General features: G+C 40.1%; 2 long non-coding RNA genes across 2 annotated transcripts in view; one reads left to right on the top strand and one right to left on the bottom strand.

The window, feature by feature from the left end:
- The window catches only part of LOC135575649 (uncharacterized), a 76,791-nt gene that overhangs the window by 13,325 nt on the left and 49,429 nt on the right, over positions 1-14,037 (top strand). The window lies entirely within an intron of this gene.
- LOC135575647 (uncharacterized) overlaps positions 1-14,037 on the bottom strand; it is a 53,764-nt gene that overhangs the window by 18,397 nt on the left and 21,330 nt on the right. Inside the window, exon 3 of the long non-coding RNA XR_010466819.1 lies at positions 11,895-12,007. This is a non-coding gene — a long non-coding RNA (uncharacterized LOC135575647). The remainder of the gene's footprint in view (positions 1-11,894; positions 12,008-14,037) is intronic.

Genomic DNA, 14,037 nt, shown 5'->3' with positions numbered 1-14,037 from the left:
AACCAGACAAGTTAAGCCACCTGAAGTGGTAACTGAGTCCCATATAAACCTGGGGGACTAGAGCAAGGGCCTCTCGGGTCATTCTACTGCAAAAGCAACTGTGAAGGAACTGTTGTTTTGTATTGCATTACAAAGACTTGAGATCAAAGGTACTTGTTTTAAAATGACCACAACTTTAGCTGCTGGCTCTGCAAGCTCAAGATGAATGCATATGAGCAGTAGTTCACAGTGAAACAGGAGGGTCAGTTGCCTCAACCCCATATCAGTTTGGAGTTTATAGGCCAAACCTTGTGTTAAAATACACTAGTTGTGTATTACCTGTGTAGAATAGTGGTGGACAAAAAATAAGACTTAGGTCTGTGACATTAGCAAAAGACACTAAGATGCAGTGCACTCTTTTTCTTTCTTGCTCTGCTGGCTGAACATGCTTTTACAAAATAAATAAAAATAATTCTGTCCCTGAAGTGAATACGACTGGTACCAGAGGGGGAGCAAAACTGTCAAGTAAGCTGCTTTCACATAGTAGATCATCAGTTTAGAGAGAAGTGTTGGGACAGAAACAAGTTAGTTGTATCTATGCTCTCTGAAAGCAGCGGAGGGATGTGCAAAAGGGTCATACAGTGTTTAAATCTACATGCTGAAACTCTGTATTGAGTGCCTTCATTTGTTGATAGTGTGAATACCTGAAAGCAAAACCCTCCTTGCAAAGAGAGGGAGAGACACCTGCTTTTCTCACTGCTGAGATCAGTAGGTTTGGACAGTGAGGGATGTTGTCCTCGCCATGCACAAACTGCAGGATTTCATAACAGAAATGCCTAATTGCAGCTGGCATTTTGGACACTTGCAGTGCCTGTGCCACTAGGCACTTGGCTGATGAGTGACATCCTTTCTGATATGAGCAATGTGAAAACTGCAGAAGAGACTAAAGTGCTGAACTGCTGGTTCAACAATTAAGAGCCTAAAAAAGTATTAAGCAGTCCTAAAGCCTGAACAGTTCATTTCTAATTGATAAAATACAATTTTAAAAAAAGATCATAGGTTTGCAAATTTGTCCACATGGGTCTCCTCCTCTCTTCTCTTCCCCTCTGCTGTCAAGTGTGACCAGTGATGCTGCTTTGAAGCATGATGGCAGCCACCAGCAGCTGGCTGAGATGCCATTGTTAATCAGTCTTCATTCTCAAATGCTGCTCAGCTTCAGGAAAGGGTGAGAAATGCCACATACGAGGGCCATGGAAACAGTACTGTCATGACCAAAATCACTAACGCTGAACATTTCCAGGCAGATCACACAAATACTTGGCATACACAGAACCAATTCCGATCTGACTTGCAGGAACAAACCTCCATTGACAATAGTTTTTGCTTCAATTGAGAAGCTACATGAAGAACAAAAGAACCAGCTCTTCATATATAAAATCTTCTTTCAGTACCTTTTTGAAGGGTCCCTGCTCTCAAATGGGGTGTTATGTCCAACCCCATACTGAAATGCTATACTGGAGGAGCCCTTTGGGTTCATTCCAGCACATGCACATGGCCTCTCTAAGGCTTGGCTAGTTGATGTTTTTTAAGAAACAAACCAAATTCTTCAAAAGTAGGGCTTGGCAGTAACAGTTGGCAGCAATTCCTACAGTGAAGTAGTTTTGCCTATTCAGCCACCTTATTTATGAAGAAAAATGCATTGTCTCTATCTCCCCATGCAGTTTTCAATACAGGACAACTTCAGAAGCTCAATCCCATCCTGCTATGACAACCCAGATATCTACTTGTCACTGAGCACCTTCAAACTGTACAGCTTCAGTAGCTGGTGTTGTTCTTCTGCATATTTTAAGGGCTAGGTTTTAGGTTTGTGGGGGTTTTATATTGTTTTTTTTCCCCCTCTAGAATATTAACTATATGACAATATGTTTGCTTGTGGTTGAACACGAAGTCCAATTCTTTTTTTAATCTTTATCTTTGTGTTAGTGGTTGGGTTCATTGTAACATTAAACTCCAATGGGAAAAAGTAATCCAAAAAATGTCCTGCTTATATTGTTCTGTGCAGGAACAAAGCAAGAAGTCAAAGTAATTTGCTTCCATGTTCACTTTTATAGATTTTACATAATAAGCATGTGTAAGAGGGTAGCCTGGTTGCTAGACATAGAGGAGAACATTACTGCTCAGACTTGCCCCATGCAGTTTCCTTTGCTGTCATGCACTCTTTTTTTATTCCTAGACTGACCATTTATTTTCTAATATACATTTCCTCAAAAGATGGAAACTAATGTCTGGAGGAGACAGTCAATATGATGAACACAAGACAACTGTTCTTTGTGGTCACAGCATTGAGCCGTTTGTAGTCTTCAAACCGGACATTTAGTGACACTGTTGCTACATACTGCTTCGTGGTATTTCAGGATTTATCAAACTTCCCCTGCTGCATACACCAAATCAAGAACTGTATTCTGAGTAAATCAAACAAACTCTTCATAATGAGTACAGGCACTTTACCCAAACATCATACAGAAAAGTCCCTGTTAGTCTTGTCTTTCAGTCTTTTGAATATCACCAGCTTTTAGTTAAATGTTTAAATATTCAGTTTGAATTTAGGTTTATGACACCAGCCTCCCTGTGCTTGGCCGGTAGTAACATTTATCTAACATTGTTCACCTGCACATTTCAAGGTGCTTTGCAAAGAGCGTCTTCATTCCTGCCCTTAAATCTCATGAAACTGAGTTGCTCATCCAAGTGACAGGCAATAGTATTTTAGATATCATAAGCATTTTAGGTAGCATTGTATTCCTGTGTACTGAAGGCATCTGGTTGTTCTGCTTCTACACAGCGATAGTATGTTTATCAAGCCCATTTTTACTTCAGTCATATTCTAATCTCAAAGCTTGAAGAAATAAAAACTGAATGAGAAAAAAATCACATTTGTGCGGGATGCTAAGTGGCACAAGCCAAAGTTCACTGAAGTCAAGTGGAAAGCATCTTACAGGCTTCGAAATTACTTTGAAAGAGGGTACCAGGGTTTTTATTAGCAATACTATTACTTCAGGATCAGGTTTCCTGGCTTTAGAAAGAAAATCAATGGAGAGCTATTAATTTGATCCGTTAAATTTTGCAGCATATTGGTAATATATTTGCCCATTTCAGGTTACACGGAGTCTCTGGACCTTTGGTCAAACAGCAAATGCAATCTAGAGGAACTCTTGACTTTCTTGGTCCCAGCACCCTCTGTATTTGTTTTTCCTTCCAGGAGCCAGGCAAGGCGATACTGTAGTTGGAGCAGGTTTCTGCTTCAGCAAGGACCCCAGCTTGGTTTTGGTCAAACAGGGAGTAGCCTTAATCCACTACTTAATTGCAGCGACCTTCAGGGCTGAAATTGGCAGCCATTGAACATGATGGACTCATGTTACACAATAGTTTAGGGCAGAAAGCAAAGAATTATGTATCCATTGGGAATTCAATGAGACATTGACAGAATATAATTAGAGCTGGAATTTGGACAGGATGTCAGGATTAGCACCTCTATACTTGCAAAGAGTGCCGCAGGATGTTTAGTAACCATACCACTCCATGAATTATGTGATCTATGTCACTAACTGCAATGCTGCATTTACTTGGGAGCTCTTATCATTGATTGCTGTGTAATTCTGTTTAAATGTGTGGAATTTGACACATCTTGAGGTGGCATGCAAGCTACAACCGCACTTAACTCTGAAAGAATTACGCATCTCTACCCTCTCGCCCTTTTATTTTCCTTGTGTTTGTTGCACAGTCAAAGGAAACAGCTTTTCATGTGAATGATGATTAATAAGCAGCCCTGTTGAAGAGTGATGTGGCTGGTGTTAAGAATGGGTTCTTTTAATAGACATTTTAAAATGTGTTCTAACATGTGAAAATGATAGGCTGTCAAGTCACCTTTCAGGTGTACACCAAGATAATAACATGCATTTGAGAAAAATGATAAGGTAAAATACACATTTTTACAGTATGAAGATAAATAGTGAAACATACACTTATGTGCCTCAATGTAAAATAAGAGGAAAAAAGGTAAAATTCATTTAGAGTGGAATTAGGAGCAGCCCAGACATCTCCATTGCCTTGCGCTTGAAATATCATCAACTGAATGTGTCTGATCTGCCATTTTTTGCTTGAATTAAAGATATAAAGCATTTGCATTGTCTATCAACTGTTATCAAAGTCCACAAGGATGAAGGCATCTCAAAACAAGATTGTTTAAAGGTTATGGCTATATTTTCAGTGTGTAAACTTTTAGGCAGAAACAGGATGGGATCTTTTTGAAAACAGCACAATTACTAGGAAACTGTTAATGAAAATGAAGCAGTAGGATGCCTGGTTTGCATCCTATGCCAAAACATCACCTTCCTTATTTGTGTGGGACCTTGACAAGTAGGAATTCAAGTTGTTGTGGGCTATTGAAAGGACAGTTGTCTTTTTCTATTTTTTGGAAGTGTACTGCAGTCCAGATCCCGTTCCCTGATTGCTATGTTGAGCTCTTAAGAACAAAGTGCCCAAGCATTTGAATTTTAACCTTAGATATGTTTTGTGAATAATACACATTTTCCCATTCTTGTTAATGTTTGCCATTTCCAAGCATCTAAATGAACAAGTCATCTCCCTGAACTATTTTCAGTTCTTATTAATTTTTATGTGCCAAACAGAAGCATCCAGAACATTTCCCAAAATAACACACGGGACCAAATATAGAGTGCCAGCCCTTTAAAGAACTAGATAAACAAACTCTGAGACTGTTGCAGATGTATTGAAAAATCTAGGGAAACTTCCTGTACTGATTCTTTACCTTTGGGATCTCATAGTTAACCTGAGCAGTTTCTAGTAGGATCTTCCAGATAGCAGAGTTCCAATGGGAAGGGTATAGGCCCCAATGATACATGTGCTACAGAGCCCATTAGAATAGTTAATTAAGTGTCACATTTAGTTAAGGATTTGCATGTACTGTTGGTACTCAACTTGAACTAGAGCAAATATGAAACAAGCCTTCAGAGATGTACTTCAGGTGCATATTAGACTTTCAAATGAAGGCTTGAAGTTCATAATGTTTAAGGTTACTCTAATTCTCCAGCTTGCTTAAGTTTGGAAAAAATGAGTGTTTAGAAGTGGATCCCAATGTTTTGAATAGCACCTAGATGGGCCAATTGGGCTAAACCAGAGCTAGATTAACATTCCTCCAGCTAAGTGTAGTGACCGCTATCCAAATCTGATCCCAGATCCTGCATTTTCAGCTCAGGAAAATCCTGACAATTACTTTAAACGTGAATGGGAATTCTGGTTTTGTGTGACTTCAGCTACTCTTTCTAATCCAAATACTGAGAGATCTCTCTCTTTAGAGACACCTTTGATTTTAAAAGCTCTTGCAGATTCTCATCTGCATTTGTTTTGGATTTAAAAAATCAGGACTGTCTACTCTTTCCAGAAAAATTGACTTCTTTTTAGTAGGTCCTGAATGTTTTCATGTATTGATCCCAGATTGAAAGGCTCATGTCCCAGTTCAAATAGGTAAGTTTTTCCTCCTTTTGTCTTGGAGAAGGAAAAAAAAGGAACAAAACTCCAATGAATCCCAGTTTGAAGAGTGTGGGACACTTTCCTCACCTGAGCAGATTTCCCTGGGGAGACAGGGTAGATATCCTATGTGGAGTTGTTCCAAGCTCTTCAAACTAAGCATCAAAGAAGCAACCCTCTGGCTTGGAGGTGAGAAAATTATGCCTTGAGGTGCAGCTTCTGTGTCAGGTAGATAGCAAGCAATGGGCTCATAAAACAATATTTGAAGAAAGGTAAAAAAGAACATGAGGGAAGGGGAAGACATGCTTATTAGCTGCAAAGTAAGACTTTCCGATCACAATCTCTGACAAAGAACAGCACTATTTGGACAGTAAATCACTGTGGCCCACTGAGAAACCTGTGCTGATAAGAGTGACAGACCCGGGAAAGAGGTTCAGGGTGGCTTGCAGGGAAAATCTTTCATTCCAAACACACACACCAGACCAGCAGAGGCAGGAGGAGCAGGTACAGGCAAGCAGTCCTGAACAGAAGGGTGAAATGGGATTTCAGTCCTTTCTTTCTACAAAGAGGATAGGAAAGCCCCTCTCTGACACTTTTATTTGGGGAAAAAGAGGGCTGCCTTAAGATTAAGATGCTTCCACCTATGTGTTCTGCACATCAGCTCCTGGATCTAGAGACAGAATCTTAAACCGGGCAGCAAGGCAGGTCTATCAGTTTTGTGGAACAAATCCCAGTTGTCTGATGGCAGCAAGTATGGCTGTGGAAGGTATTTGCAAATCACACCGTGGATACTTGTTAAAAAGCCTTGGAGAAAGAAAATAAAGTACATAGGAGCTGGTCAAACTTGAGCAAGATAAGTGAGCTCAGTCACAATACATTGTGTTCAGAGATTGCCCCTCACGCATTGGGAACACAGCAAGCAGGAGATGAGTGACGTTGTAATGTTGTACATTTCTTGTCTGACTTGCACTTCTGTGAACCTGCTTACTTTGTAGTGGCACGAATATCACATTTTTTTCCTTTCCTTTTCCCTTCCCACTCTTGCACTTACGCACTTCATTTTTGTCCCCATAGCATGAGGGATGGGATGTAATTTACATCTCGTAGAGGTAAGGAGGAGGGAGATGGGAGCAAAAGCAGCTAACTGAAGAGTTTAGGCACTTTTCTCTCAATTCCTCAAACAGTGCAAGTATAATATTTCACTATTCCGCAGAATTTGCAGGAGATATCTGAAAGACCTGAATTGAAGAGGCAATTAGAAAGGAAATATGAGGGAAGGTTTAAGAAAAGCTTAGGCAGATTTGTTTTGTTCCTTTGCTAATGGAAGGGACAGATAAGGAAGACTACACTTGGCCCTTGAAACGAGGTACTAACCTTGACACTGACCTTCACATTCCTTTTTAAATACACTTGCTTTCCAGGGACTGCTCCATGGCATTAGTCTAGAACCATCCCAACACTTTCATATTCCTCTAACTTCCCAGTGTTCCTCTTATGTTTCATGCCTTTTCTGTTTCAGGGAGCTTGGTACAAAGAGCAGGTGATGAGATAAAGCCCTCCCATGCAGTAGTTTGCCCCTGGGCCATTTCTGCCAGTCATGCAAGGTTATCATGTGCCAACAGAGCAGCAGAGATGCTCAAAATGCATCAAAGAGTCTATTTCTGAGATTTTAAGCAGTTATGAGTTTCTCATTGAGGTTATTCTGTGAAATCTAAAGGTACAAACCAGCGATGCTGAGGTCATGTCCCCTCTTCATTTATATAAGGTTTACCTTCCACTGGTTCCAGCAGATTCTCTCTGCAATCAACATTTGCCCAGAACACCTTATGTCCTGATTTTATGCATTTTACTTCTGGTCCAACTAACTTGGCATTCACATGCTAAATTGCAGTTTAAAAGTAAACTTCCTTGGTACACTTGAGGGAATGGCGAGGAAAGAAACATACATAGGCTTGAAGCACTAGACTGTGCTATGAATGGGCAAAAATACATTCAGAAAGTATTAAACAGAGTATTAGGCAAAAAAGCCAACAAACAGCTAGAGTCTGTTTTCCTTGTCTACTATGGAAAGCCTGAAAGGGGAATTCCGGCTTCTGCCATTATAAATAAATCACCAACAGCAAGGAGGTACTAACTAGTTAGACACGGTACTTTCCCCAGGAGAAGAGTATCCTGTTATATCATAAAGAAACATTCTAACCTGAGGCAAATGATCTTAACAGTTCAGTGTCTTAAATTTAGAGGAAAAGAACAATTATAGCACTTGCTCTTCACTGGGGGCACTTGCCTTGAGAGGCCTCTCAATGCCACTTTAGATGAACAAAGTCACTGTCCTGTCAAGCGCTTACATGCGACACAGTTCCAAAACTTCACTGATTGGGACTATTTAAATTGGGTAAACCTTGTAAATCTTCCTACTGGAGAAATGGGGACTTGGAGCCACTGTCAAATCATAAAACTGGAATCAGATCACAGCTAAACTCTCTCCCAGTATCCTGTCTGTTACATTGGTCATTTGTGGATGCAAATAGAAAGCTTGTATGAAACAGGGCAAGTATAAAGTAATCTTGTACCAACTCAGTCCCTTCAGGAATTAGGGATGGTACAGATGACTAATGCTCTCAAAAAAGGCCTTCCCCTGAATGAAAGCCAGCGCTCCTACCTTCACATCTGCTTTGAAACTGCCACCTTACAGTCATAATGCGTGCAAAAAAAAAAAAAGAGCCTGTGATGAGTTAAGATGGGAATTTTGCTGAGAAATTTTCCTATATGTTGACAAAAATTCATGTTGAGATGCCAAAAGTGCTTCAACTGAAGGGAGGGGTTAAAACAAAGTTCAGGGCTTCACTAAGACTTTAACTACTAACCTGGCTTAAAAGCACTCATTCACTTCTGGACTTAACACTATACCTTGCATCTTCCTTAAGAAAGCACCGACACAAGGCTGCTGGTTATTTGGGGACAGAGTTGCTTGGTCTAGGCACAAGAAAGACTGACTGCAGTACACTGTTCAGGCCCCTTGGTTAGAAACGGGCTCAGTTTACTTTGGATAGAAAGGGGTCATGAAACCAGGTCTTCTAAATCCTTTGCATGCTTTCAAGTAAGAGGCTGACAAGTGAAGGAGAAAATGGCAAGTACTTTTATGCATATAACCTCTGGGTTTTTTTGTTTTTCTTATAAATGCCCAGTCTTCTTCCTCCAAGAAATGGTTAAAGGTCAACAAGTTGCAATCTGGAACTGAGTGCATGACCATCCAGGTCACTGCCCTGGGGACAAGTCCAGGGAAAAGCAGCTAGACTACATTATTAGTAACAAAAAGCCAAGAACGTCCTTTTACTTTCCCTCATCCTGGGTCGGTACCTAAAAGACTTCTATTTTAATAACACCGTGTTGCACCTATAAAAGTGTAATTTATGCACAAACACCAGGCTTCAGAACATAAGCTGCTACTGTTGATTGTTTTTAAAACATACAGAAATACAGGTGGATGAAACTGTGCCGTATAACAACTGTGAGTGAATAATGCCATGCTCTAGGCTTCATATTCAGCTATTCAAAAGAAAAGACCTAATTTTACATGTAATTACCTCTCTATCAGTTTCTAGAACCTACCTGCCAATTAATCAACCAGTGTGGGAGGCCCTCGTATGAGAAATGGAATAAGACTGTAGGCAGTGGAGTAGCCAAATCTCTCTAAAATTCTCCAACCCATGTGTTCACTCAGGGGTGTGTATTTTTTAAATATGTCAGCATGTCTGTCTCTTCCAAGAACACATGCACTTACTGTCCTGTAGACCCTGAGAGCTAAGAACAGGTACAACTCAAAGTCCTCTTCAAACCTTTCCAAGGTCAGAATGCGGAGCCCCTGCGGCAGCTCTGACCTGTCTCGGCACAGTGCAGCTACTCGGCTGTTCTGACAGGCTGGCAGTTCATCACCCAGATGAAAGGCTCTGATCTCCCCTGTTTGTCAGCAGAGCTGTCACAGGTGACATTTTGCAGATTTCCAAAGGTAGGTGAATTAGAGAGTCAAATATGACTTGGGGGCAGAGAGGAGGGCAGGGAGTATGCAGTTATAATTTCTTTAAGTCTTGAAGATGTCTCGGATGTGGTACTTGGTGCTTCTGTCTGGCTCTTGCCCATGACTGGATGGGAAGAGGCCTAAGGGACAGTTCTTGGAATTCTTCAGATTGTCAGGGACCTGCTGCACAGCCAACGGGCTACATGTGGATTTCTCAGCTCTAGGAAGTAAAGATTTAAGCTCTGTATTGAGCCATCTTCAAACTTTCAGACTTCCAATATTTACACTAAGTAGGGCCATCTGAGCCCCGAACTTTTACTTTTTTATATAGGCATTACTTGCACACTGGGTAATTCCATCTTCCCAGATACAATATACGCTGCATATACCTGTGATTCAAGTTGTCCTACCTTTAGTCTCTTCTTCCTGGTATCTTCAATCTCAATGCTAAAGCATACTTTCCATGTGAGGAAAAAAGTGGTGAAAGTGACCAAAATAGATTTAGAAACCTACACCAAGTATCAGTAGAGGAACTGCCTCTTAAGTAATAAAGCCACAGTTTTAACTCTATGAAACAATTGTGTTCTAATGCTGAGGTCCAAAGCATTTCCTAGGTATGTCTTTGTCATGCATTTATTTTATTGCTTTGGCCAGCCAAGTGTCAAAGATACAGGTGGCCTTCCCTTGCAGTTTTGGGCTCTGACACTTAGCCCAGCCACCACCTATCTGAGAGGAAAGCAGGATATTCTCAAAGGTAACTCTCTGCTAGTCATAACATCTGTGAACAGGATCTCCACCTTACGAATGCCATCAAGGTGTCTCAAAGGAAAATAAGGCAGAGCAGAAGCAGCTCAGGTTCATGTTGTGCTGCTACAAATAGTGAGGAAAGGATGATGTTAAATGTGTAACCACTTCCTTTTTATCAGATTTATATAGTCTATATTGTGAATGAACTGCCCAACTGAAATTTCTCTAAATGCCAGCAGAAATATCTGTAGAATATCATCTTCAGAGATGCAATTTCCCCAGTGTCCCCCATATGGGCATATAATGAATCCCTATCATGAAAATAAACATACCATTCTACTAAATATTGTTTACATGTAAAAGAATTGGCATAGACAAACAAACCTGTAGTTTACATAAGCCATGATTCTGTGTATTACAGGGAATGGTAGCAAATGCTACAGTTAAAGGTGAGGTAAAATTAAAACTGATAGGACAATTTGCCAAAAGGAGAATACTTCCCGGCTGTGAGAAGTTAGAGAATGGATGACAGATTAATTCAGACAGTACAAAAGTAAATGGATATCAAAAGAGAGATGCATATAGGAAGAGTTTTGCCAGTTGTGTAACTATCCAACAGGCAATTATTTTTCACGCAAAGGTTGCTTACAGTTTACATGAGGGGTTTTTATGCATGTGGGAGTAAACAATATGCTTGGTTCTGACAGGACCCCATAGAAGTCTGCATTCTGACCAACATCCATGTAAGCTTCCAATAAGTTATACGGGGTGAAAACCTTCCGAAGTGCTCCCCAGTTTTCATAGCACAGCCCATGAGGAGGGTCACAAGGAAGCCCCATGATGAGTGGCTATGGTGCATCTGGAAGGGTGTCTGGTTTCTGAGCCAAGAGGCAGAAGCGGGACCCCAAGGGAAGGCTCTGTCCCTGACCCCCTCTGCCCTCCCTTGTTCTGATCTTTATTGGGCCGTCTGCCTCGTAGCATCAAAGGCAAAAGCAGGCCCGCGATTTGTCCTACAACAGCTCTATAAAAAACATAATTGCCCAATAACCCTCTGTCTGCAAACCAAGCCATCTTCCTGTTTCTTCTCTCATAAAGACTATTTGACAAGCCTGTTCCATCAGCTTATAAAAACCTAGAAATAGTTGCCTTCCCTGGAAAGAAACTTTGGAGAAAAAAAGGAAAAGAAACTAGTTTCTCTTACATGTATATGTTGTGTATATTTATGCATACATAAACCCTAAGATATCCACAGCAAGTAAAATATGCACTTAAGACAGCCAAATAATGTACTGGCATGACAAGCAAAAGAATTATTCTGCCTTAAAATAAGGATGTAAAGCACTAAATATTGAGTTTATAGGGTCAGAAATGTTCTGTATTTTAAATTGAACAAAAGTGAGGTGGGGTATGTGCTGCTAAACTAGAAAGGGAATGATCTAAAAGTCGTGCAGTAGGAATTATTCTGAACATCCCAGCATTGTTCTGAAGTTGGAGGCAATCAGAGACAACTTAAGATTGTGGGGTTTTTTGTTTGTTTGTTTTTTTACACTTCTTTCTCTTTTAAAGATCTTGTTTTCCCCCATAATAACATTGCTGCAAGACTCACCAACAATGATTCTTCAGCCTTCCCATCAATAAGGATGCTGATGTAAATTGTCCAGTCACCTTCTGGTTAGTGTAGGGAGTAGCTCATTCTGGTGACATTCTGTCCTCAGAATCCTTGAGAAAATACAGAGAACTCCAAATTAAAATTGGTATAGTTAGGCTTTAAATCTAGATCACTTTGTGCTTCAGCCACTAAAAAATTTCAAGTAACTCCTTTGACTGAATAATCTTGCTTCTGACAAAAAGTTTTAAAAAGATCAGTTATCCAACAACTTGTCTGACTGTCACAGGTTTCATCTGAAATATTTAACATAAACACACAATTAAGATTTGATTTGTGGTGCTGAGATTTACACTCCTGGCAAATGTAAGCATATTGCATTTTAATTTACTTTCAATACAAAATAGTTGCTTTGATATGCCTGAGAACAACCGCCTTGGGATCTGTTCCTCCCAAATGACGTCAAATAAGAATTCCTCTATTAACATTTGTGGATGAAGGATCAGGCTCCTCAAAAACAAAGAAATAATTTATTACTACTGCTATAGGCCAAATTGTGAAGTGTTTACTTTATTACAAGTGCAAGACTGTCCTTGAAGTAAATGAGGGCATGAGTGAGAAAGGTGGTGCTGAAGCTAAGGGAAGATGCTGATTTTTAGATTACATTGCTCTAAATCCATGGATGTTCCAGAATACTCTGATTTCACACTGGTGTATTTGTGAGCCAGGATTTCACTTTACATTTCTGTGTAAGGAAAAAAAAATAAATCTGGGACAATGATAAAACCAGAAACCCTAAGGTGTCTTTGTAAATAAAGCCATTCTGGAAACCCTTTTGCTGCTCATTTTACAGCCAAGGCTTTTTAGGTTCTGTGTCTGAACTCAGGGCACTGGGTGCCTTCTCTGTTTTTTGTGACTTCTAACTTCTATGGCAACAGTCTGAAGTGGAGTGAGTAACTTTTCATCTACTACGACCGATTCTCTTCTCCAACTCTACTGGTAAACAGTATGTTTATGACATTTATCAAGCACATCGCTAGATTTCAGAGTCACAGCATGCAGCATGACTTACTATCTATCAAGAACTGGCATCCTTAACCAACAGCATCACACCTTAGCTAAGGGGAAGCCAGGACTGGAATTTATATGCCAGTTCCAACTTGGTTTGCTCCCCAGTCTTAAGATAGTTGCTGGCATATCTCTTAAATTCAGTCTTGGCAAAACTTCAACATTGCTGTCAAAATGAGAAAAGACTGTCAGGTAGTGCTTTTTTGAGAGATATTGTGGATGAGTAAGAACTAAGAGTATCTTGCGCTACTGTTTTAAGTTTTGCATCAGCTAATCTGAAATCAGCTTGGCTCATGTGATCCAACTTTTATTTTAAAGCAGATTAACAAAACCAGGGTTGTCCTTTGGTATTACTGTAATACATAGCTAGAACTTTGAATAACTTCAGCAGCTGTCGTTCAGAAGTTTCAAGTAATACAATAAATTATTTCATTCACAGTACATATATTTCTTCATATTTTCCTAGCTTTTTCAGTTTTACATAGAAATGAAATATTTCTTTTTCATTCAGTTATCCCCTTCCTAAATGCCTTGAAAAAAAAAAAAAAAAGGCAGACGGAGTCCTGTACTTGGGGTTGTTAACATTCAAAGTAGCAAAATCCATTTTCTAATTTGTATTTACTTAATTGTCTCTGTGGAACTGAATCATTGTTACAATTATCTCCAGATTTGTATATAGCTGCCAGTTGCTGCTAGCTCACAATCTGGCTCCAATGTTCACTCTCTTGATTTCCTATCATGCCTATCATGCATCGATTAATCTCCGTTCATGTGAAACTGTGCTCTGTACCTTCCCAGCAGATACCACTGCAACCTTTCAGTAGTTACACTTCTGAAGTACTTGTACCCCCACTCCAGGCTTTTTCCTTCCCTTTGTATCTAGTGGAGAAGCAATACCTCTCCATCTTTGCACAAATTGGAAAGAACTACTCTCCCAAGCAGATACATTGAGTGACCTGCTTTGTGTGGGCAGGAGTGCCCGTGGCCCAAGGCAATCCAGCTGATTTGTCTTACAATGCGAGATGATAGGGGAGTCCTACTTGTTGTCTCAAGCCAGCCTTAAAGAACTAAACCA

This window comes from Columba livia, chromosome 17 (assembly GCF_036013475.1).
Source record: "Columba livia isolate bColLiv1 breed racing homer chromosome 17, bColLiv1.pat.W.v2, whole genome shotgun sequence".
Classification (NCBI taxonomy): domain Eukaryota; kingdom Metazoa; phylum Chordata; class Aves; order Columbiformes; family Columbidae; genus Columba; species Columba livia.
The sequence above is the reverse complement of the archived record's forward strand: the minus strand, read 5'-3'. Positions and strand labels throughout refer to the sequence as shown.